Source organism: Bos mutus, chromosome X (genome assembly GCF_027580195.1).
Source record: "Bos mutus isolate GX-2022 chromosome X, NWIPB_WYAK_1.1, whole genome shotgun sequence".
In the NCBI taxonomy this organism is placed as follows: domain Eukaryota; kingdom Metazoa; phylum Chordata; class Mammalia; order Artiodactyla; family Bovidae; genus Bos; species Bos mutus.
In genome coordinates this window covers 121,484,557-121,507,878 of record NC_091646.1, presented here as the reverse complement: position 1 = coordinate 121,507,878, position 23,322 = coordinate 121,484,557, and positions in this window count along the sequence as shown.

The following is a 23,322-nucleotide window of genomic DNA, read 5'->3' as shown; positions in this document are numbered from 1 at the left end:
GCAGCTCATCTTCTAGGACCTTGCCACATGTCTTCTGTCTCCACTATGGCAAATGGGTTCCAATGAAACAAAAGTGCAAGCTGCCCCTTGACACAGTGGCACTTCTGCTGTATTCTATTGGTTAAAGAAAGTCACAGATCAGCCCAAATTCAAGAGAAGGGAAACTAGAGGCTTCCTCTCTATGAGACAAATAGCATGCAAGCATAGAGAAAGGATATATTTTCACAAACATATTTACAGACCAGCTACCATAATTCACTCTTTGACAATTCACATCCCTTACATATGCAAAATGCACTCAACATAATCCTCAACAATGTCATACCATTGTTGCATCAGCTCAAAGTCCAGGATCTTGTCATCTAAAATAAGTTCAGATGCAGATCCTTGGGTGCAATTTTGAGGTTTGCTGTGGGGTTTTTGTTTGTTTTTTGTTTTTGTTTGGTGCTGCTGCTTAAGCATATTTCCCCTCAAAGAAGAAAACTGTGAATTAAAAATACAAGTTATGTGTCCCTCATATACTCATCATACAAAAGTGAGACAAAACTAGGAAAATCAGTTAACATGTCCATTCAAACAGGAGGGGGTGAAGGGTATAACACAGTCACTGCTGCTGCTGCTAAGTCGCTTCAGTCCTGTCGGACTCTGTGCGACCCCAGAGATGGCAGCCCACCAGGCTCTGCCGTCCCTGGGATTCTCCAGGTAAGAACACTGGAGTGGGTTGCCATTTCCTTTTCCAATGCATGAAAGTGAAAAGTGAAAGTGAAGTCGCTCAGTCATGTCCGACTCTTAGCGACCCCATGGACTGCAGCCTACCAGGCTCCTCCGTCCATGGGATTTTCCAGGCAAGAGTACTGGAGCGCGGTGCCATTGCCTTCTCCAAACACAGTCACTGGCCCATAGCAATTCTGGTCTTTCTATATGGAAGCCCATCCTCCTCAGCCTGTAAAGCCTCTCCACATGTCCTCTTTATCCAGCAGGATAGCCCAGACTTCCTTATAACACAACAGCTAGGTTCCAAGGAAGCAAAGGTGAACCCTGCCTCTGAAGGGCTAGGCCTAGAAGTGGCAAAGTCACCAGTCAGCCTGTATTCAAGGGAAGAAAATAGATTCTACCTCTTCATAGGAGGAATGGGAGCAGCATGTGTATATAGGTTGGGGAGCCCTTGGGGCAACCATATTTGGAGGCTATCTAAATACCTTCCTTAGCATGTATCCAACAAGGAAGAACTTCAGATTTTCAGTTTTCAAGTTCAGATTTTCAAAATCTGTGAACACATAACCTAACATCTTGCTTCCGGATAGAAACAGATCTGTTACACGTACATAAATGCTTTTATGGAAATCTTATAATATGTCTGAAATTATTTTTTTGAGATGGAAGCTTTAAATACACAAAGCTGGAGGCATGAAAGTTTGATTTTGAACTTGGAATTCAGCCTATGTCTTGTTTTCAACTTGGATTTTGGCTGCAGCCTTTGAGAAGCTAAATAGCCTTCTGTATATTTTAACATTATTTGAAAGATTATTGGTTGCCATTATATATACTTAGTGTAATAACAACAGTAAAATAATAATAATGTAATGTAATAATGTAATGACAATAATGTAATGACAGTAAGCTAGATCCTCAGAATTTATTATTAACTTCTGTATATTCACTTTCAAATATAGATATGCATTCTGGGTATAATATAGAGTTAAAATTTCCTTGAGTATTTTATTTGTTGAAATTATAACAGTCAATTGTAATATAAATGTAAATTTTTATTGCAGAAATAAAATTCTATAATAATTAATGATAGTGAAAGTCATTAATTTTTATATATAAAAGTTATTAAAAACTTTCAAAGAGCTACATGAATAAGGGAAAAGATTGACAATTATTGTAAATATTATGAAAGCACATGAGGAAAATAACTTTAGAAAGAATGAGTTTTCCTTTTTTCAATAATTATTTATACAATTTGAATAATAATAACTGACTGAATAACTGCTTAGATTACATATTAATTCTAATTTCTGTAGAATTATTTTGTTAACAATTATAACATCAAATATAACAACCTTTTAATAACTTAATTTAAAATGTAGTTATTTACTTCCATCTAAGTAGAGTATTTCAAGAAAAAAAGCCCTATTGAGAATTCACTGGATCTTGGGTGGATGATTTAAAACCTGAATGTCAATTTTGCCACCCCAAATTATCACAAGCAGAAAAAAACTAAAAAAATAAACTAAAAGTCTACTTAATAAATAACTTTTGACTCTGATAAAATAAAGAATATAAAGAATACAGAGAAAGAAAATGTTAGAGAAAAATGAGGTAGTCCAAGCCTATTTTGTTCTTATCATCAAACTTTAAAATGATAGACTTTAAAAGAATGCATTTAAGAAGACAATCCCATATAGATTTAAGTGTTCAGAACTTAAAAATTTTAAATAAAAAGCTTACGTAAATTATATAGAATGCCAATCATTTTTATGAGTTGAAGAGAAAGGATTTTGTAGTTTTTCAAATTGGGAAATTTAAAAAATCCCAGGTACAAAGTTTCATCTAGAAAATATATTACTGAGAGAAAAATTTCCTGAATTATATTTTGCTATCAACAAGTTTAGTGGTATTATTGAATATGCAATCTCTGTATCTTGTACATCAGACAATTGGTAGTTCAGAAATCAGCAGAAGCCTCTTTTAAGTTTAGCAACTTGGTGAATCAATAATGATTTCAACTGTACTTCTGCTTTATTGCTTCGAGGGATTTCTAGGTTTTACACAATAAACATAGACCATTTGATTAAAAAAACTATTTATAGGATAGAAAATTGGTGAATAGAATTACCATGTAATTGTCTTTGAGACTTCAATAAATATGAAGAGTTATACATAATTCAGGATCCACAATCCTACAATGTTTTGTCCACTTTGCTTACTTGTGTGTTCAAAAAGAAATTATAGGACATCAGAAAAATAGTGAAACATTTTCATCATTCTTAAGCAAGGGAAAGATTTCTAGTCATATAAGAGATTTGGGGATGGTATGTTATACAGAGATGCAAGCTATTTTGGATGTGCTTTGTCACTTGTTTTACAAGATGTCCAAACATGATGGAAGGAACACTATTATGTGTCTTAAAAGGCAACCTGAATATAAGAAAGCTTTAATATCTTACTTTATAAATAATAGTAATATAGCAATATTTAACAACTGTAGGCTGCTTATAGGCAAAGTCATTGTTGCTGAAATCTGTGCCTTTGAGAATGAAAGTGTTTCTTATACAACAGCTGATGAAAAGACACTTCTATCATTCCTCTCTAGTCAGAATGCTGGGAGTGGTATCCAGGCAATGAAAGCTGAAATGCAGATGGAAATTCAGGGAAGATTTTACCTTGAAAGTTGCATAGTTCAAAAGTCAATTATTTTGCCCCATTTCAGAAAAAAAGGTTTAGAATTTTTTTCTTCAACTTATTGTTTCAAATAGCAAATGTATGAAAACTATTAGAAATAAACAGTATAATAGGGACATCAATTATATCTTTACTTCTGAAAGTATTTAGAAAGCTTCTTTGAGTAGTGTAGAACAGTTTCATTTGTGGGACAGCTTTAATGCATTAGCATCATCACCAATCAGTCAATCAGCCAATCATCATGACTAGGAGTTAAAAAGAAGATACATCTTTACCAGAGCCATTAGCATAGGGGCTTCCCTGGTGAATCAGTGGTAAAGAATCCACCTGCCAATGCACTATAGGCAGTTGATCACTGATCTTGGAAAATCCTACATGCTGCGGAGCAACTCAGCCCATGTGCCACAACTACTGAGCCCACGCTCTAGAGCCTGAGAGCTGCAACTACTGAACCCGTGTGCTACAACAACTGAAGCCTGACCACCTCAGAGCCCGTGTTCTGCAACAAGAAATGCCACCTCAATGAGAAGCTCATGCACTGCAATTAGAGAGTGGCCCCTGCTCACCACAACTAGACAAAAACTCAGGCAGCAATGAAGACCTAGCATAGCCAAATATAAATAAATAAATAAATACTTTTAAAAAACTAAAGAAGGACAGCATAATGTGGTGGCAACATCCCCATCAGTATCATACGTTGGCAAAACTAGCCAGAGATGACCTTGTTCCTCAACCACTTCATTTGAAAGCAAGAGACTATTTAGCATCATGGGAACAAACCAGTACTTAGTACATTATCATTCTTGCATTATGTTATCAAGCATTTAAAATCTAACACTAAATTTTTGTCCTAATTTGAAGAGGCAGTATCATTTACAGATGTCTGCCTAGAATGGCACCATCACAAGTGGATTGCTTTTCCTAACTATGGTAGTGAAACATTGTAAAAAATAAGATTTTACACAGTATTTGAAAGCTTATGTCCATCCTCCCACCCAGAGACAACCACCATTTATAATCTTGTGTTTATTTCATTTATTTATTTCTTATGAGATGCCTACCATTGGATATAATCCAGCTGTTGCTCAGTGCCAGTTCCCTGCTTAGTCTTTATTATCAAATGTGGGGTATAGGAGTGGAAGGGGATTTGAAAGTAACCACTTAGTACTTGCTCAGTTTGATGACAGGATTTTTTTATTTTGCAAGAACTCAAAAAAAAAAAAGGAGCAATGTAAAACTTTCCACCAGAAGGAGACAGCCACCACATCAACATCAGTCTGTTCTAGGGTCCAACTCCTGTACAGAGCCTGGCTCCTCTCCCTTTCCTCCCACTCCTGCCTTGCAGTTGGTTCTGAGCATCTTACTCCACAGATTTCCCTCCCTCCCTTCCTCCTTGACTCCAGAAAGTCAAACAGCTTCTTGCCGAGGAACCCTGTTGGGGCAGTGTCGCCTTTGGGTCCTGGATGCATGAGGTTGATCCAAGTCCTTGGGAAATTTTTATTTTAAATTGGTTTTTATCAATTTTGCAGTAATGCAACCTTGCATTTTATAGGATTGAAATGTTTGGACTCTATTTATGGCATCAGGATAGATTTGGTGAAAGTCCAAAATTTACTAGGAAGTCATTCATTTCCTTCAGATTTTCAATTTTGCTGCCATGGACTTGCATACCATCTCTAAGTTCTTTCAGTCTTATCCATTTTTGTAGTTATAATATCCATTCCATTCCCAATAATGGCACTTTTGGTTTCTCTTTTCTGAATTGGACTTGCCAGATGTTGGCCTATTCTATTTTTTCAAAGAAAACTCATTATCCTTCCCATTGTTTTTTTAATCTTCTTCTATATTAAATTCCTCTTCCTACTTTCTCTTGGCTTTTTATTGTTGATTTCCTAAACCGAATCATGTAGTTCACGTATTTTTAATCATTTTTAAAAATATTTAAGACTATAAATTTCCTGAATACAGGTCCTATATAAAGTATAACTTTCATTACTTCCTAGATCATTTGTAATTTTCTCTTTGATCTGGGAGTCATTTAGGAAGAGATCTTGATTTCTAAGTAGGTTTTTCTGTAATTTTATGATTTTATTTAATGTTATTTGATTATGATAAAAAAAGTGTAGCCTAAAATCTACTTTAGGAAATTTATTAAGGATTTCTCAATGGACAACAAATAATTGATTTGTAAGTGTTCTATTACATAAGAAGTGAATGGTGACTTTACTTTTAAGTTCCTTATATTATGCAAATGCTATGTCTTTATTTTTTGACAAGTTTGTCAAAATTTGAAAGAATTTTAAAGCCTTCCATTATTACTGTGTTTCTTATAAAGAACTTGTAATTCTGAGATATCTTGTTTTATATATCTGGCTCTTGTGATATTTGGTTACACATCTTATGAAGTGAAACTTTCATTGTCATAAAATATTCCCCTTTCTCTGTGGTTTAACTTTTTCTAGTAAAGTATTAAAGATATTTATTAGTATTTAATTTTTTGTGTGACAGAGGGGTATATATCATTAAAGTATCATCAAAGATGGAAATATATGATTCATGTCATATATTTGAGATAGAGTTAAAGCTGTTCTAATTTTTACCCTTCTCAAGGCATCACCAAAAATGGAAGTTTATAAATTATCTGTATATACATATATCTTGCTACACTCAGTGTAATACCAAGTATATGAGATAATCTTTCCCCTTTAGTTCTTATCATAAACATACAGAAACTTAATACACTTGAACTAACATTTAACCGATAGCTTCAGTATTAATCTGTTTTTTGTTTTGTTTTCCTTTTTACCTTTTGGTCCATTTTCCCATTTTTCCAAACCCCTTCACTCTCCACTCCTAAAAACTACAAGACATTAATGAAAGAAATTGAAGGAGACACAAATAAATGAAGAGATATTCTATGTACATAGATTGGAAGAATTAATAGTGTTAAAATGTCCATACCACCTAAAGCAATCTACAGATTCAATGCAATCCCTATCGAAATTCCAATGGTATTTTTCAAAGAAATAGAACAAATAATCCTAAAATTTGTGTGAAACCACAAAAACTCTGAATAGCCAAAGAAATCTTAGAAATGAAGAACAAAGCTGGAGGCATCATGCTCCCTGATTTCAAGTTATATAACAAAGCTATAGTAATAGAAATAATACTGGCATAAAAACAGACACATAGGTAAATAAAACAGAATTGCGAGCCCAGAAATAAGCCCATGAATATATGTAAATTAATTTACAACAAAGGAATCAAGGATACACAATGGGGAAAGGACAGACTTTTCAATAAATGGTGTTGGGGGAACTGGACAGCCACATACAAAAGAATGAAACTTGACCACTATTTTACACCATACACAAAAATTAACTCAAAGTGTATTAAAAACTTGAACATAACAACTGAAACCATAAAATTCCTTGAAGAAAACAGACAATAAACTCCTTGAAATTATATTTTTAATGATAAGATTGCATAATTATAATAGCTAACATCTATCCCAGAAAGTAATTCTATGATGGTGATTTTCAGCTTCAAATAATTATTGATTTTAGAATTAGGACATTTGACATTTTGCAAGATGTTTATTTAGTTTCCTCTGACAAAAGCCAAAATCATGAGGATATAGTAAGCTATTGGGCAGAGAACTTAGTCACTGCAACAGAGTGATAAGCCAAGGACCAAATCACTGAAAACTGAGATGCAAGCCAGAGGGAGATACCAGCAAAACTACTACATGTATGTGCTACACAGTGTTGAGTATCTGATAAGAAGTTCCTTAGTCAATCCTCCCACGGGCCCAAGTGACCTCAGATAGAACTCAGAAAATATTTGGGGGACTGTATCAGTTATCTATTCCTGTATAACAAACCACCCAAAGTGCAATGGCTTAAAACAACAATCATCTGATTGACTTAACTCAAGATTATTGTAATGGAACTGGATATAAGGAGGGGTGAAGAAACATGGCCATTTTTGTAATCTATCTACCACAGGTTCATTGATCCCGAATATGAGGGCTGGAGGGATCTGGAGACAGGCAGGGCCAGGTAGTTCTCCATAAGACATCAGTATTTAAATAGATTGCTTCACAACATAGCTGAAATGCTTTAACACAATCCATTCATTCTGAGTGGAAAATTACTTTAAAGTCATCGTTTAGTTGATGCCTTCAATTGTGAAATCATCTTACTCATGCTTTTGAAGCTCCTCTATGGTAATTAGTTTATTTGAACATCACAAGTGCTCCACTGAGCATATGTTGTTATACTTATTTTCCTTTTGAGGAAATAGAACTCAGAGCAGTGGTTCTCGAAGTCTGCATTAGAATCATTTTGAAAGGCTGTTAAAAACATAAGTTTGGGGAGCTACAACCTCAACCTGTTGTATTAGTTAAGATTTCGAGCTGCAAGCAATAGCAATTGACCCTGGATGATTTAAGCAAATATCAAATGCATTGGTAAGTCAACAGTAGCTCACAGAATCACCAGAAGACAGAATAATAAGGCACAGAAAACAAGCATTGCCAAGGGAGGCTAAGGAGGTATCTGATGAGGACACTACTCTGGCCACTGCCAGACAATGTACTCAAGAGCCTGCACCACTGCTACTGGGAATTCTACACATCAGGCACCACCACGGACCCCTCCCTCTGGCCACAGATGCTCTGGAGATGGGCTGCTGCCACCACTGCCATCCAGTGTCACAAGATTTAGTGTTCCATTGCCCCCAGATTCACTGTGTCACTTGCTCCATAGTCAATATCTCAAGCAATAGCAACTAATCAATAGAGTCCTACCTGCAAATGAGCTTAGAAAACACATATCTTCCTTTTCAGCTTCCATGCTAGAAAACAGGCTCTGTTCTTTCCCAAAACTCTTGGGTCAAAGATTTCCTTAAACATAGGAAGGTGGTCTAGAACCTAGATAGACAGAGAAAGAGAAAAAAAGACTAATGTTCACTCTACAATTAGGATAAAAATATTGGTTGGAAGATACAGCACACATTATGGTGCCTCACTCATGCCTTCAGCTCTCACCTTCATGTGTTGTCAAAGGCAGCTTTACTGCAAAATTCATGGCTCTACACAAGAACTGTTGGTCTGGTCATAGACCACTTGGCCTGTCCAATAGCAACCAGAAGTGCCATAAAGTGTATGCCCAGCAGCATTCCTTCCACTGTGCATGGACAGGGAGTTAAGTAGATTAATATCCCAACTTCCCTGCACTTCAACCGGCATAACTCTGAAGCATATTCTTTTACCAACCTGCAGAATTCTTCAGGGGATTGAGATCATTTCCCACAGTGGGGACTGCTTATTTGAAAGTTTGCAAAAGTGATTTATGTGCTCAAAAATGTGTTTTCATATCAAAAGTTTAAGAACCATTTATTCTGACAATTGAAAAGGCTTGCGCAAATTCCCATTAATGGTTAGGGTTCCATGTCTAACCTTAAACTCAGGTCTCTTCTTTTGGTTCTTGGGCAGTTCTTCCCTCACTAAGTTATATTCATGGCAAAAAAAGGACATCTGGATTTTTATTTCCAGATGGCGTTATGTAAGGAGAGATTTATGAAACAACCAACATAATCATGCCCAGATTTCAAAGAACAGATAATGTCACTAGTGATTATTAATTTTAAATATATAAGGACAGTCTTTCCTTTTTGTTTCCTTTTGTGAATGTTTCTATCTTTGCAAATGCTTTGCATAGAATTCACCCCCAATATTGTTGTTTTGATAGATAATTTTATTTCTACTTTAGAAAAGATGAAAGAGACAAATTCAAAATAAAATAGTCATCAAACAATGAATCTTTAAAAAAATAGAACTCTTGCTTATTACAAATATTTAATTACTTTATATTAATATTAATACTTGAATATTAATATTATTAATACTAAGTAGCAATAGTATCAATACTTGAGTATTACAAGTATTACTCTTGTAATACTCAGGAAGAGAAATGCACTTGTTACTGATGTAACCTAATGTTAACAGCTTGTCTGTATAAATGATATTGTACAACAATATTTGTGAAAGGGGAAACAAAGGCAGAATGAAACTCACAGTGGTGGCCCACAATAATTTACAGAGTAATATAATGAGTACAAAAAAAACTTTATTAAATAAAATTGAAATTGAGCCAGAGATGAATAATTAGAAACCGAATGTGAGAAGAAATAACTAATTTAGAATGTATCCTGAGAGTATCAACGGAATGCATTTAGGGTTGTTCTTTTTACACATCAGTGGAATAGAGAAAGTGAATTAGAATCTTCAGTAGAAATGAATGACTCAGGTGTTTGGCTTAGCTGTGTACATTAGATTATTTTCTTCATATATTTTAACCAAGTACCCAGAGATTTTCACTCATGCGAACTATGTTCTCAATTGTGTACACCAAAGGCTTTCTCAAGTGTTTTAGTTGGCAGTGGGACATACATTTCCCATCTTCTCTGAGTTTGTAACAAGTGCTAGGACTTACCATTAATTTGATCTTGGGCTAGAATCCTATAACTTCTCAGAACTTTGACATTTGCCCTTTATATGACCATATACATAATAGTTTTCATTTTACAAAGATATTATATAGACCAAATGAGATAATATCTGTGCAAATACTTCATAAAGTAACATACACATATTAATATGTATTATTTGTATTATTATTGGCATTCTTCCCTCGATGAGGTATCAAGTACATATTTAGAATATGACTATGGGATCTGACAGGCTTGGACAAAAATCTTGATTTTTCCAAATGATTTGGTAAAATTATTTAATGTCCCTTAGCCTCAGTTTTCTCATCTGGAAAATAGAGATGACAATGTCATTCTCTGAACACAAAATGTGCTTCATAGAAGAGGATATCAATGATGTTCATGGTGATGTTGGTGATTTTTTTTTTAAGATTTTTTTGATGTGAACCATTTTAAAAGTATTTTTTTTCATTTTTTGGATTTATTTTTTATTTAAATTTATTTATTTTAATTGGAGGCTAATTACTTTATAATATTGTATTGGTTCTGCCACACATCATTGAATTTATTTTACAATATTGGTTTTTTTTAAAATATATTTTGGTTTTTTTGGCCATGAGACATGTAGGATCTTAGTTCCCTGACCAGGGATTGAACCCACACCCATTGTATTGGAAGGCAAAGTCTTAACCACTGGACCACCAGGGAAGTTCTGATGCTGATGATTCTGATAATAATCTGTCACAACTGGGGGCCTTTTTCTGTATTTTTCTACTCTCAGTACTATTTCTTGGATCAGTTTTCTTAACTATATTCAAAATCATATAATAGCAATATTTGAGGCCCAAAATATGCACCTAAAGACCTCCTATTGACTACTGCAGCCATGAAATTAAAAGACGCTTACTCCTTGGAAGGAAAGTTATGACCAACCTAGGCAGCATATTCAAAAGCAGAGACATTACTTTGCCAACAAAGGTCCGTCTAGTCAAGGCTATGGTTTTTCCTGTGGTCATGTATGGATGTGAGAGTTGGAGTGTGAAGAAGGCTGAGCGCTGAAGAATTGATGCTTTTGAACTGTGGTGTTGGAGAAGACTCTTGAGAGTCCCTCGGACTGCAAGGAGATCCAACCAGTCCATTCTGAAGGAGATCAGCCCTGGGATTTCTTTGGAAGGAATGATGCTAAAGCTGAAACTGCAGTACTTTGGCCACCTCATGCGAAGAGTTGACTCATTGGAAAAGACTGATGCTGGGAGGGATTGGGGGCAGGAGGAGAAGGGGACGACAGAGGATGAGATGGCTGGATGGCATCACTGACTTGATGGACGTGAGTCTGGGTGAACTCCGGGAGTTGATGATGGACAGGGAGGCCTGGCGTGCCGCGATCCATGGGGTCGCAAAGAGTCGGACACGACTGAGCGACTGAACTGAACTGAACTGATTGACTAATGCTTTAATATGCTAGCACTGCACATCACTTTGTACTTCTGAAAGGGTATAAGAAAAGTTGTATCTCTATCTCAAAGTTCCCTATTAGTTCATCACTATCAAAAGTGTCAGTCAGCTACAGCTACAACAGTGTTGCATAACAAACCATCCTGAAACTCAGAGATCCACAATCAATGGAGGTGGCTCTACTCTAATTGTTTCTCATCCTCTCTGGACCAGTGGGCTAGTTGGGGATAAGTACTTCTTATAGCAATAGTATAGGTTTAAGAAATAAAGTGGAAATATGTGTGACTGAGGCTGAAGCTCAGAACTGGCACTTGATGTCTTCTCCATTACATCAAATCAAGTCACATGGTTGAGTCCAAAGTCAAGTGGGAAAGGGAAATATAACCTATTCTTTTAATGCAACATCACATGACAAAGAAACTGGATACAGGGAAGGGTGAAGTATCAAGGTAATAATGGCAATCAACCTAAACTGAAATCCTTGAGAAAAGAGTCTAAGCCTCATTCACTGAAGAATCTGTGTCTAAACCAAAGCCTAATACGTTGATTAATTGATCATTCAACAAGCATTGTACTAGAGCTGAGAATATGTAGCCTGAAACAAAGCCCCCTCCACCAATATAAACAAATCCAATGAAGAGTTATCTGAGACTGTAATCATAACCTACTTGTAGGAACACAAAAGAGGAAGTGGTAGGCACATGTAATAGGTACCAAGTAAGTACTGGTCACCTGATGTGAAGAGCCAACTCATTGGAAAAGACCCTGATGCTCAAAAAGATTAAGGGCAAAAGGAGAAAGGGGTGGCAGAAGATAAGATTGTTGGCATCACCGACTGAATGGACATGAATTTGAGCAAATTTCAGGAGATAGTGAAGGACAGGGAAGCCTGATGTGCTACAGTTTGTGGGGTTTCAAAGAGTCTGACATGACTTACAGACTGAACAACAACAAAGTATTAAGTGAATGAAGGAAAGAAAGCCTTTCATGATGCTAGATTTTGAGAAAACACACAGGAATCAGACAAGCAAGAATATCTAGGCAATAGGGGGGAAATAATTATAATAACTATCATCTTCTCACCTTTTCAGAAAGAACTTGAATTCCTTGCTATATATGGGAACTCCTTGCATATGAGGCCTACCACTGAGTTTCCCACAGCTATAGAAGCCCAGGTAAAGAATCTGCCTGCCAATGCAGGAGATGCCAGAGATGCAGATTCGATCCCTGGGTCAGGAAGATTCCCTGAGAACAGAATGGTTATCCACTCCAGTATTCTTGCCTGGAGAATTCCATGGACAGAGGAGCCTTGTGGGCTACAGTCCATCAGGTTGCAAAGAGTTGGACACGACTGAGCACACACACAAACATACAGAAGCCCAAAATGCCAGACACTCATTTCCCAAGCCTCCTTTGCTGCTGGAGTGTGGCCATATGCTTTCCAACCATTTGTACTGCCTCTAGATTCTGAAACTAATGGACAGAAAGGTTAGGCCAATAGGGAATTCATTTCTGAGCAGACAATGCTGTATCTATTTTCCAGGAGTAGCTGTGGCCATAGCTCCAAGCAGTAGTGTTGTGTTCAGCATTGGTGGTGTGGGCTATGCAACCCATGTGTCTGTTACTAGTCACAGTAATAACTATTTTCACAGGGCCAGTTCTGGTGTTTTATTCTGAGCATTGATCTTGACTCCAAACTTGGTTCTCTAGTACTCATGGGAAATTCCAATATCCTTTAAATTCCTTGATGGCTCAATTAAAATTCATTTTCATTCTTGTAGCTATATCAGAGGGCTAGACTAAAAATTGAAGGAAAAATCAAAGTCAGTGATCAGGTAAAGTGAGATTATTGTAAATAAAAGAAATATGAGATGTTAAAACCTCTAGCAAGTGATGGGTGAGCTCAAAGAACCCAACAATCAATGGCAGAAGTCTTAAAAGTCCTTAGCTTCAATCACAACCAATAACTTGTATCAGGGTTCAGCAGCCCCGACTGCACTTTAAATTATTAGGATTTTTTTTTTATCCCAATGCTCAGGTCACATCCTAGATAACTTAGATCAGAATTTCAGATAGCAGTAGTTTTTTAAAAGCTCCCAGATGACTAAATGTGCAGCCAATGCTGAAATAGGATTAGAGGAAGTTTGAACCACAGAGGGAAAATAAAACAGGTGCACCTGGCTGGAGTGAGGGATGGAGGAGAGGAATAAGAATTGATAATGACAGAAAATGAACACACAAATAGGATGTACTGAATCATATATGGTATCTAATATAAACTGCTGACCTCACCATGCTCTATCATTTAAAATTCTATAGTGTTTATCCAAACCACTCTTCTCTTCAAATCTACCTTTTGTCTTAGCTTAGGTCATCATCAGCTCTCATGCAGCCTATTGCTACCACTTTCTAGTTGGCTTTCCTGCCTCCATTCCTTCTTACCTCTAATTCATCGAATGCAATGCTACCAGACTGGAACAATCTTTCTAAAAAGCAAATCTGATTGTGTTACTATCCAGCTTAACCTAATCCAATAGATCCCTTGAACACTACCAGATAAATCTCAAACTTTTTATATGAGTTGAAAAATTTTTTTGCTCTGTCCCTATTTAAGTTCGCAGCCTCACCTTCTGCCTCATTCTGGATCCTCAGCCACTCTCCAAGCACTTGCTGTTCCTCAATGTGCCATCATCTTTCACATCTTTATACCCCTTTGTCAATGCAATTGTTATTTCTCTGAATCATACATAAACATTTGTAAGATAATATTTAATGCATTTTTTGTTTACTACTTAGGTATTTTGATCCATGTAACAGTATTCACTAAAAATATCAGAAACTTCTAGAATATAGAAACTCTGATTTCTAGTCTAGAAAATGAGTTCTGATAATTCTGATGTGTTCAATAACGATGAATCTGAGGAATGAAAATAGTGCAATAGATGTTGCATGTTTAAATAGGGTCAGGAAGAAGAGAAAATGCCTAATTTTTTGTGTTCCAGGGAGACATGAATGAGTCTTTAAGCAAATTGGAGAATGAGGTAATTTTTGAAGTTGTAATGATCACATTATTCAGTTATGCCATAAAATTCCAGAATAGATTACCTTTTGTGTCTCCTGAGATAGGTTATTTCACCAATGTGATTATCTCACCCATATTTTTCAATATTAAAATAATGCTTTATCTAACTCAAGTGTTTTACTTATGTTAAGTCTGAAAAGATCAAGTTTAAATAGTCTATCCAGAAAGCAAGAGTATTTATATTATGGAGTCCATAATAATTATCTGATTTGGTGTGATATTTTCCAATTTAAAAGAAACCCAGAGTTTTATTTCTTATAAATCATGAAAGATTCATAGATTTAGCAAGTTTTCCTCACTTCAAAATGTTTTTCTTTACCTATGCAACCTTCATTATCATTCCAATTTGGTTTCAAAGAAAAATTTTGAATAGCTACATATGGTAATATTAATTCATGTATTAAAATAATTAATATAAACAGTTTATATAGATATCGAACAGGATACTGCCATTCTTCACCATTAAAAGCATCTAATTTTTAATTTTTGGATACCAGATTTATAATCAGTTTTCTTGCCTATAAGTCTAAACCCATGTCTGTGATTACCATGGAGGGTACAGTAACGCACGGCAACAAAAAGATACAGTGCCTCATCTGGCCTCTGATTTGCCAGCTCTCCTGTCCATGTCTTATAATTCCAAACCTCCAACATTTTTGTTTTAAAGGAGAGTTTTTCTCATGTTATGGTGCTATTGTCAGGTGTCAGAATATCTAGCCAAAGTTTCAGCTAAAACAGCAATTTAACCTTTCCACCATGTGAGGATATAGTGAGAAGGCCCCAGCTATGAACCAGAAAGAGGGCCCTCATCAGAATTGGACCATGCTAATACCTTGATCTTGGACTTCTCAGCCTCCAGAACTGTGAGAAATTATTTTCTGTTGTTAATAAGCTACCCAGTCTGTAGTATTTTCATATAGCAGTTGGAATGAACTAGGAAAGAAAATTGGTACCAAAAAGTGGGGGTGATGCTGTAACAAATTCTTAAAAACATGGAAGAGGCTTTGGAAATGGGTATTGGGCAGAGGTATGAAGAATTTTGAGATTCAGGCTAGAAAAAGCCTACTTTATTGTTAATGGACATTAAGAGTAATTCTCCAAAGGGCTCAGGAGAGGAGGAATGCTGTAGAGAAATCTTCAGTCTTCTTAGAGAAAACCTAAGTGGTCATAAACAAATGTTGGTAGAAATTCTGACAGTAAAGATCATTCTGATGAAGTATCAGATGGAAATGAGGAACATGTTATTGGAAATTGGAGGAAATGCAATTTTTGTTATAAAGTGTCAAAGACTTTGGCTGAATTATTTGTTTCCTAGTATTTTGTGGGAGGCAGAACTTGAGAACGATGAAAATGGAAATTTGAAGAAATTTTTAAGCAAAATATTGAAGGAATGGCCTAGTTTCTCTTGAATGCTTGTAGTAAAATGTGAGGAGAGAAATGATATGAAGGTAGAATTGTTCATCAGAAAGGAAGTAGACTGGTTGACAATTTGGAAAATTCTCAATCTATCCATATTGAAATAAGAAAGAAATCTTGTTCAAAGAGTACACAAAAAGTGTCCTGAATTTGATGAAGAAATTGGTAGGGGTTGACCATTTCAGTGGAAGAGAGGAGCTATTCATCAAGACAATGGGGAGATTGATTGGCTGTCTAAATGAAGCCTGGACTTACTGTCCAAAAAAAAACCCAGAAGGGTGATCCCCAGGGCATTTTAGAGAGGAGATTTTATCTCTCCAGGAGATAGTGGAAGACAGAGGAGCCTGGCATGCTGCAGTTCATGGGTAGCAAAGAGTCGGACTATTTAGCGACTAAACCACAACAGTTACCCCTCTCTCCACAGGCCCATAGTGCAAGAGCCTGCAGGGCAGAATGATTTCAAAGAAGGTGTTCTCTCTGCCAGGTGGTTCCACTCCCTGAATTCTGGCACCAGCTTCTGCCCCATTCCAGCCTGGGCCACAGATGGTCTTGTTTCTGCTCTCCCTCTTGGACTTGAGCCTTCAACATAAGAACAAACCTGGGCCCTGCTAGAGGATGAGGGACTACATGGAACAGAGGCCACACCAGCTCAGGCCATCCTAGAGCAGCCTTCCTCTGGCTACAGGGTAGCTGACTACAGACACATGAGTAAGCCCAGGTGAGACTGGAAGCATTGCTCAGCCCAGTTTGCCAATGGTGAATTAAATAAATGGTGGTTTTTCTAAGTCATCTTCTTTTGTGGTGGTTTGTTACACAGCAATAACAAAACGATTTGCTAAAATACCACCATATTATAATTATAAGCCATGTAGCTAAGTGAAAATAAAGAGCCTGTTTAGCTTCAGAACTCAAATTTACAAAGCAAAAATGTCATTTTTCCATTTGGGATGTTTCATTATCAATATATTATTTCTGGTAGCATTCTATTCTTCCATGAATTTCTAGAGCAATTTTAATTAGTTTTATTATAGTGCTTTTCCTACCCTCTCAGAATCCAATTTAGTTCCCTAAATTGGAAATTCATATTCAAGAGACAGGGATTAAGAGGACCTTTTTCCTAGTGTAAATCACAGTATAAAGAGGGAGGTAGAAATATGAGAAATGTTTGATTATTTCTGTTAAAGCAGCAAGTCCTAGCTCAAAGAAAAATACACTTTTTCTTATGATGTGAAGAAGAGTTAAAGATAGAAAAAAGAGGGGTTCTTCTAAGGTTTTTAGTAGCTCTTTGCAGATAATGAAATTATTGTATTCCTAGAAAAATATAAAGAACAGCATAATGGTCATTTATAAGCCTGTTTTCCAGAAATAGTTAACATTTTAGCACATTTCTTTCCATGTTTTAGATATAATTGGCATAGTTTTAAAATCTTTTATAATGTATAATGTTCTTTTTTCCATAAAAATATACTTTAAACTTTTTCCCATCAAAATTTTTTTCTGCAAAATAATTTAAATGGCTATGTAATATTCTATTCTCTGCAAAATTCTTATTAACTTTATAATTCAATAAAATGATGTATAATTTAGGTTCTCTTCCATTGCAAACTGATATAAATACTATGTTGATGAACATTATTATGCATATATCTCTATACATATATTCATGTTTCTGGTTATTTTATTTGGATATATGCCTAGAATTAAAATTATCAGGAAAAAAGGAATTAATATTTTTAAGGCTCTTGAAACATATCAAATTGTCCTATCCAAAAGGTGGCATCTGGCTCTATTGGCTACAGTGAGTGAGAGATTCTTTCTATATGCATTTTACCAGTATGAAAATATATGCTTGTTTAAAAATCTGAGCTATTTTGAAACACATAAAAAAATCTTATTTATGGCTTAATTTTGTATTTTTATTGCCAGTAGTGTTGACTAGTTTTTCAGGTATTTATTATTAATTTTTATTTTTGACGTTGGAAGAATTTTCTGATCACGTTGTTTCCTTCATTTATTGAAAGCATTTTAATTTTCTTGAGCTCTTTGTAGATGAAGGATTTTAATCTTTGTCTTGCATATCTTGCATACACTAGTCCCAGCTATGGTTTGGTTTCTAATTTTGATAGGCAGAAGTCTTACACTGTTATGTAGACATATCTATTGCAATTATTATGTCACTTTACAGTTTAGAATATTTTTCTTTACTCTAAGATCAGATAATTATACAGCCATTTCCTCTGTGCTTGTATGCAATTTAAATTTTTTTTTTCAGCTTCTAAATATTTAATCAGTGGGTCAGTCATAGCTTCTAGTGATTATGTGTTTGGGAGGAATGAATTATCCCAGGTGAACTGTAGTAGAGGAATCTTTCTTATCTTTTAGGGAATATACACTTATGAAATTATAATGAAGTTAAAAGATACTTAGTTTAACTTTGACAGTTGAATTTTTTCTGTCATACTGTTGGGCTTTTTCTCTCTAATCCACAGAGATACAGCACTATCTCCAAGAGAGATGACCTAGATTCATTCTCTGTTTAACAAAAGCCAGTTGAGAGGAATGAGATCTGTTTCCACACCAGTGATCAGCCTGACCATTGTGATGAGAAGTTGGGAACACACATATATTCAAGAGAATGGATGGACAATACAGCATATTGGAAGTAGGCCTCAGTGTTTTTTGTTTTAATAAAATCACTCTAAATTGTGCAAATTTTCCTCTTCTTAATTGCTTCCTGATGACTTTCTGATATAACAAAGAACTTTATTTTCTAAAGAAATCAGCTAGGGAATTCCCTGGCTGTCCAGTGGTTAGGACTCTGTGCTTTGATGAGAGCACAGGTTCAACCCCTGGTCGGGGAACTAAAATCCTGCAAGCCATGTGGCTTGGCCAAAAAACGGTATCAGCTAAACCTATCTTTTATTGCAATATGCTAAATTATCACTGCAATAAACTGTGAGCTAGAGTAACATAACTTATTAACAGAATTGGAGGTCTTTTTAGAAATTATTTTGTATTCCCTACCTACTTCCAAACCTAGACCAGTTTACAAAAGCTTAAATACTATGAATCCATCAAATCTATAATTATTAGAGGGGAAGTACCAAGTAATGGGAACAATGATTGGGATGGATATGGGAAAGGCAAGAATGGAATAATTAGAACAGAAAATGGAGCCAAGGAAGGCTAGTTTTTAAGGAATCAAGTAGCTATAAACTTCCTGGAGCCCATGGTAAAAAGGGAAATATGAGGGTTACACAACTATCAAACAAAGGGAGATTCACAGATCATCAGGAGACACCACCCATAGCTCATAAACTCTGGGAGAAACTGAACATATGAGGACTGAACAATACAATGAACAGTATCTTCAAAGCAATTTTATAACAACTACAGAGACCTTCTTCATATGCCCATTTTTATATTGGTTCAATATTTTTTAAACCAAAGTGTAATCTTAATAGTAGCTTTGTGAAGGCATTTATTGAGGAAACAGTTGAGAAGGCAATATTGAAATAAGGGAAAATTCAGAATGAGAATCTATAGCAAAGAAGGATCTACAAGTAGCTAGTGAGTAGAATTAGGGTTTGTGAAATCAGTCAATTCACCAGCACATTTACAAATTATCAGAACATTATAGAAAGAGAGATGAAGCCAAGCTGGGAGTGGGGAGAATTTGAGAAAACTGTAGGAGGCTTACATTTTGGCTTCAGAATCCACCATGTTCCTACACGTTCTTTCAAGTCTGCATTCTTAATGACTACCTTTTCTCCTCCTCACACTGTAGAGGTAGGTTCCCCTTTTCGAGGGAGGGATCAAGATACAGAGTTGAACTGAACTTAGGTGATGAGAAGAAACTTGTAAAAATGATTATATTTTGATAAAGATGGAAGTTTTAGTTCAGGACCCTCTCTTCTAATTTCCCTAGAATCCTATCTGAATCCATTTCTCTCCATTTCCCCCTTATTTTATGACTAAATTAAATACTGTTACTAGATATAGAGAAACGAGAGAAAATAAAATTTCATAATTACATGACTTAAATCAGGGGTCCCCAACCTCCGGGGCCATGGACCAGTACCTCCTGTCAGATCAGCAGCAGCATTAGATTAGAAATAAAGCGCACAATAAATGTAATGAGCTTGAATCATTCCCAAACCGTCTCCTTCATCCCTGGTCCATGGAAAAATAATCTTCCACCAAAACAGTCCATGGTGCCAAAAAGGTTGGGGATCACTACTTTAAACACAATTCTGTATTCAAGTTGGATAATCCCATCATACTGTAGGGGAGCAAAATTAGCCACCCCAAAATGTGTCTCTTTGGCTTGAGGATTGTTTTGGGGTAGTTATCTTTGAGGAACAGAAGACTCATGTAGTTTTTCTTTTTATCTCCCCCTAAAACACCTAAAAGAATTTAAATAGGAAGACTGTACCCGGAAGAGACCTATTACCAAAGACAATTTCTTTTTACATCAGAAAGACTTCTTTACTTGGCAGGGCAAACATTTGTTTACCAAACATTTGCTCTTCCATCTCCCCTCCTTGTGAATTGTTTTCCTCCCCTTTGATGTCCTAGACCAATACCCACTTCTCTTTAGCTCTGGATGACCTGTCTGTGGAACCACTTGAGTGCCTGGGGCTTCATATTCTTATGGATATGTAATTTAATTCTTAGATCAGCCAGTAGTACTTAGAAGGGTATAGAAAAAAATTTTCCTCCCCAACAAAATGAATTCCTTTCTAACTTTTTGTCATGGAAAATTTCAAACATATAGAAAGTGGAGAGAAGGGTATAATGAATCCATGAACAGTCCCTGTGCTGCACTATTTAGTCACATTTTTTGCCAATCTTATTTCATCTCTCCCACTTCCCACTTTTTCCATTTTATTATAAAAAAATTCAAATATAAAGTTGTAAAATGAATCTTCATATGTCCACTATCTAGACTCAACAATTAATCTTTTCTGATACTTGTTTTTAGGGCTTCCCTGGTGGCTCAGAGGGTAAAGCATCTGCCTACAATGTGGGAAACTGGGGTTCGATCCCTGGTTTGGGAAGATCCCCCGGAGAAGGAGATGGCAACCCACTCCAGTACTCTCACCTGGATTTATCCATTCACCAAACTCTTAAACTTTTATGTATTTCTAAGTAAGCAGACATCAGTGTATTTCCCCTTAAAAAATTTCAAGTAGCATATTAGTAACAGACTTCAAGCATTTGTTTATAGTCCCTTATTTTGAAGTAAATTTTATATATAGTGAAATGTTTAAATGTACCATTTGCTGAGTTTTGACATACACATACACTTGTGAAGCCCAAACTCCTTTTAAGACATAGAACATATCTGTTACCCTAGGAAAATCCCTCATGTCCCTTCCCAGTCAATTCATGCCTCTACTATGACTCCAAAAGATATTTTTTCTGACATTTTTCACCTTAAATTAGTTTTGCCTTTTTTAGAGCTTAATATAAATGGGGTCATACAGTAAATGTTCTTTTGTAAAACACAATGTTTTTGAGATTTATCCATGTGGTTTGTATAAGTAACTTATTTCAATCCTGTACTTAAATATTTTTTTTTGCTGTAGTATTTTAAAGAAAATCCTAGCCATCATGTCCTTTCGCCCATCCATGCTTCTATTTCATCTTTTTTCTCATTTGTACACAAGTGTAGTCTGCCTCTAGTTTTTCGCATCATAACCTCTTTACTTCCTTTCATCTGGTAAGCCACAGGTCATCCTAGTTTTGGCTCATTGACTCTATGCTACGAACACATGTAGGTCACCAGATACTTGCTGATAGTAGCAGGAATGAGGGAAATTTAACACTTTCTCTTTGCAGTAAACATTTTTTGCTATATTATGCTTTAATTTTTTTTTCCTATGGAATCATTTTTTTCTCCCTAGATCTTCCAAGAAATTTTCTGCCCACTTCATTTTCCCACCCCCATCTCTATTTGCATCACATCACAATCACAGCATTACTCCACTCCTCTTTGCTCTGTAAGAACTATTTTACATGAATGGTCCTACTTTCATGGATCCTTTGATTCTTTCATCAATAGTTTGAAGAAAGATACAATAGCTGAGTAGGAAATCATGGTGGGTTGGTGAGTACAATTTTTACTCTACCTGAAAGCCCCTCCTTTTCCTGAATGTCTTTGGTAAAAATACTAAAGAAGTTGTTTTATACTTTCTGTCAATTTGCAATTATTTTACTCTCAAATTTCCAGAGATAAGCTTTTGACCTGAACTACCAGCAGTTTAATTGTGGGACTGGGAATGAACAAGGTTAGTCTATGTTCCGCTTCACCACAGATGTCAAGTTAATTAGTAAAAAGCCCAGAAAGAGCAGTTTAGGGATTTGATTTTCATCACCCACTGGAGGGAAAAACATCCGCTACTGAGATAGTGTTCTCAGTTTGTCTGCACCCTGTTATTTCTCCACTTAAAATATGACATACAGAATAAAATGCACCCTCCTGGGGCATCACATGTGGTGGTAAACACATTTACTTCTCCTTTTGTGAGAAGCAGAAAAATGCAAGTGATTTCGTATTTCTAAAATATGTTGGCACCTAGAATTTTAAGCGAAATTTTATTAAATAAATGTAAACTTTGCTTAAATCAAGATTATATTTGAAATGTCTCTTTTATAATTACATATTGTAGAACTGAACTGAACTAAATATATTCTTTTTATTTTATTTTATTTTTAAACTTTACATAATTGTATTAGTTTTGCCAAATATCAAAATGAATCCATCACAGGTATACATGTGCTCCCCATCCTGAACCCTCCTCCCTCCTCCCTCCCCATACCATCACTCTGGGTCCTCCCAGTGCACTAGCCCCAAGCATCCAGTATTGTGCATTTCTTTAAGTTAAAAGTAATGTATGGCAAAACCAATACAATATTGTAAAGTAATTAGCCTCTAACTAAAATAAATAAATTTAAATTAAAAAAATAAAATAAAAGCACAATAAGAATCAGAAAAAAAAGTAAGCCTCAATAGTACAGTTTTTGAAAGATACAATATTTTGAACCAATTCACCATAAAATATGATAAAATGTCTAATCTGGAGGCATTGATAAAAATTAGCTTTCCAGGACATCGTAAATTTCCTCTTCCTCTATTTAGAAATGACCACAACAAGGTGCGAAACAGCACATGATTGTTATGATAAAGACATTCCACTTTGGTATAAGAAGAAATGTGTGTTGAAAATAAAACTTCTCCACTCTTTTTCCATATTTCTGTCCTCTTTCCCACAATGTTTCTGTTGTTGATCTTGAACAATTCTTGTTGAAACAAGAATTTAGAATTTTCTAAGTGAAAACAAGGAAAAATTGGATGGATTTAATAGTGGATGGCAATTATCATTTAGGGGTTGACAATATGTTTACATCGGAGAAGGCGATGGCACCCCACTCCAGTACTCTTGCCTAGACAATCCCATGGACGG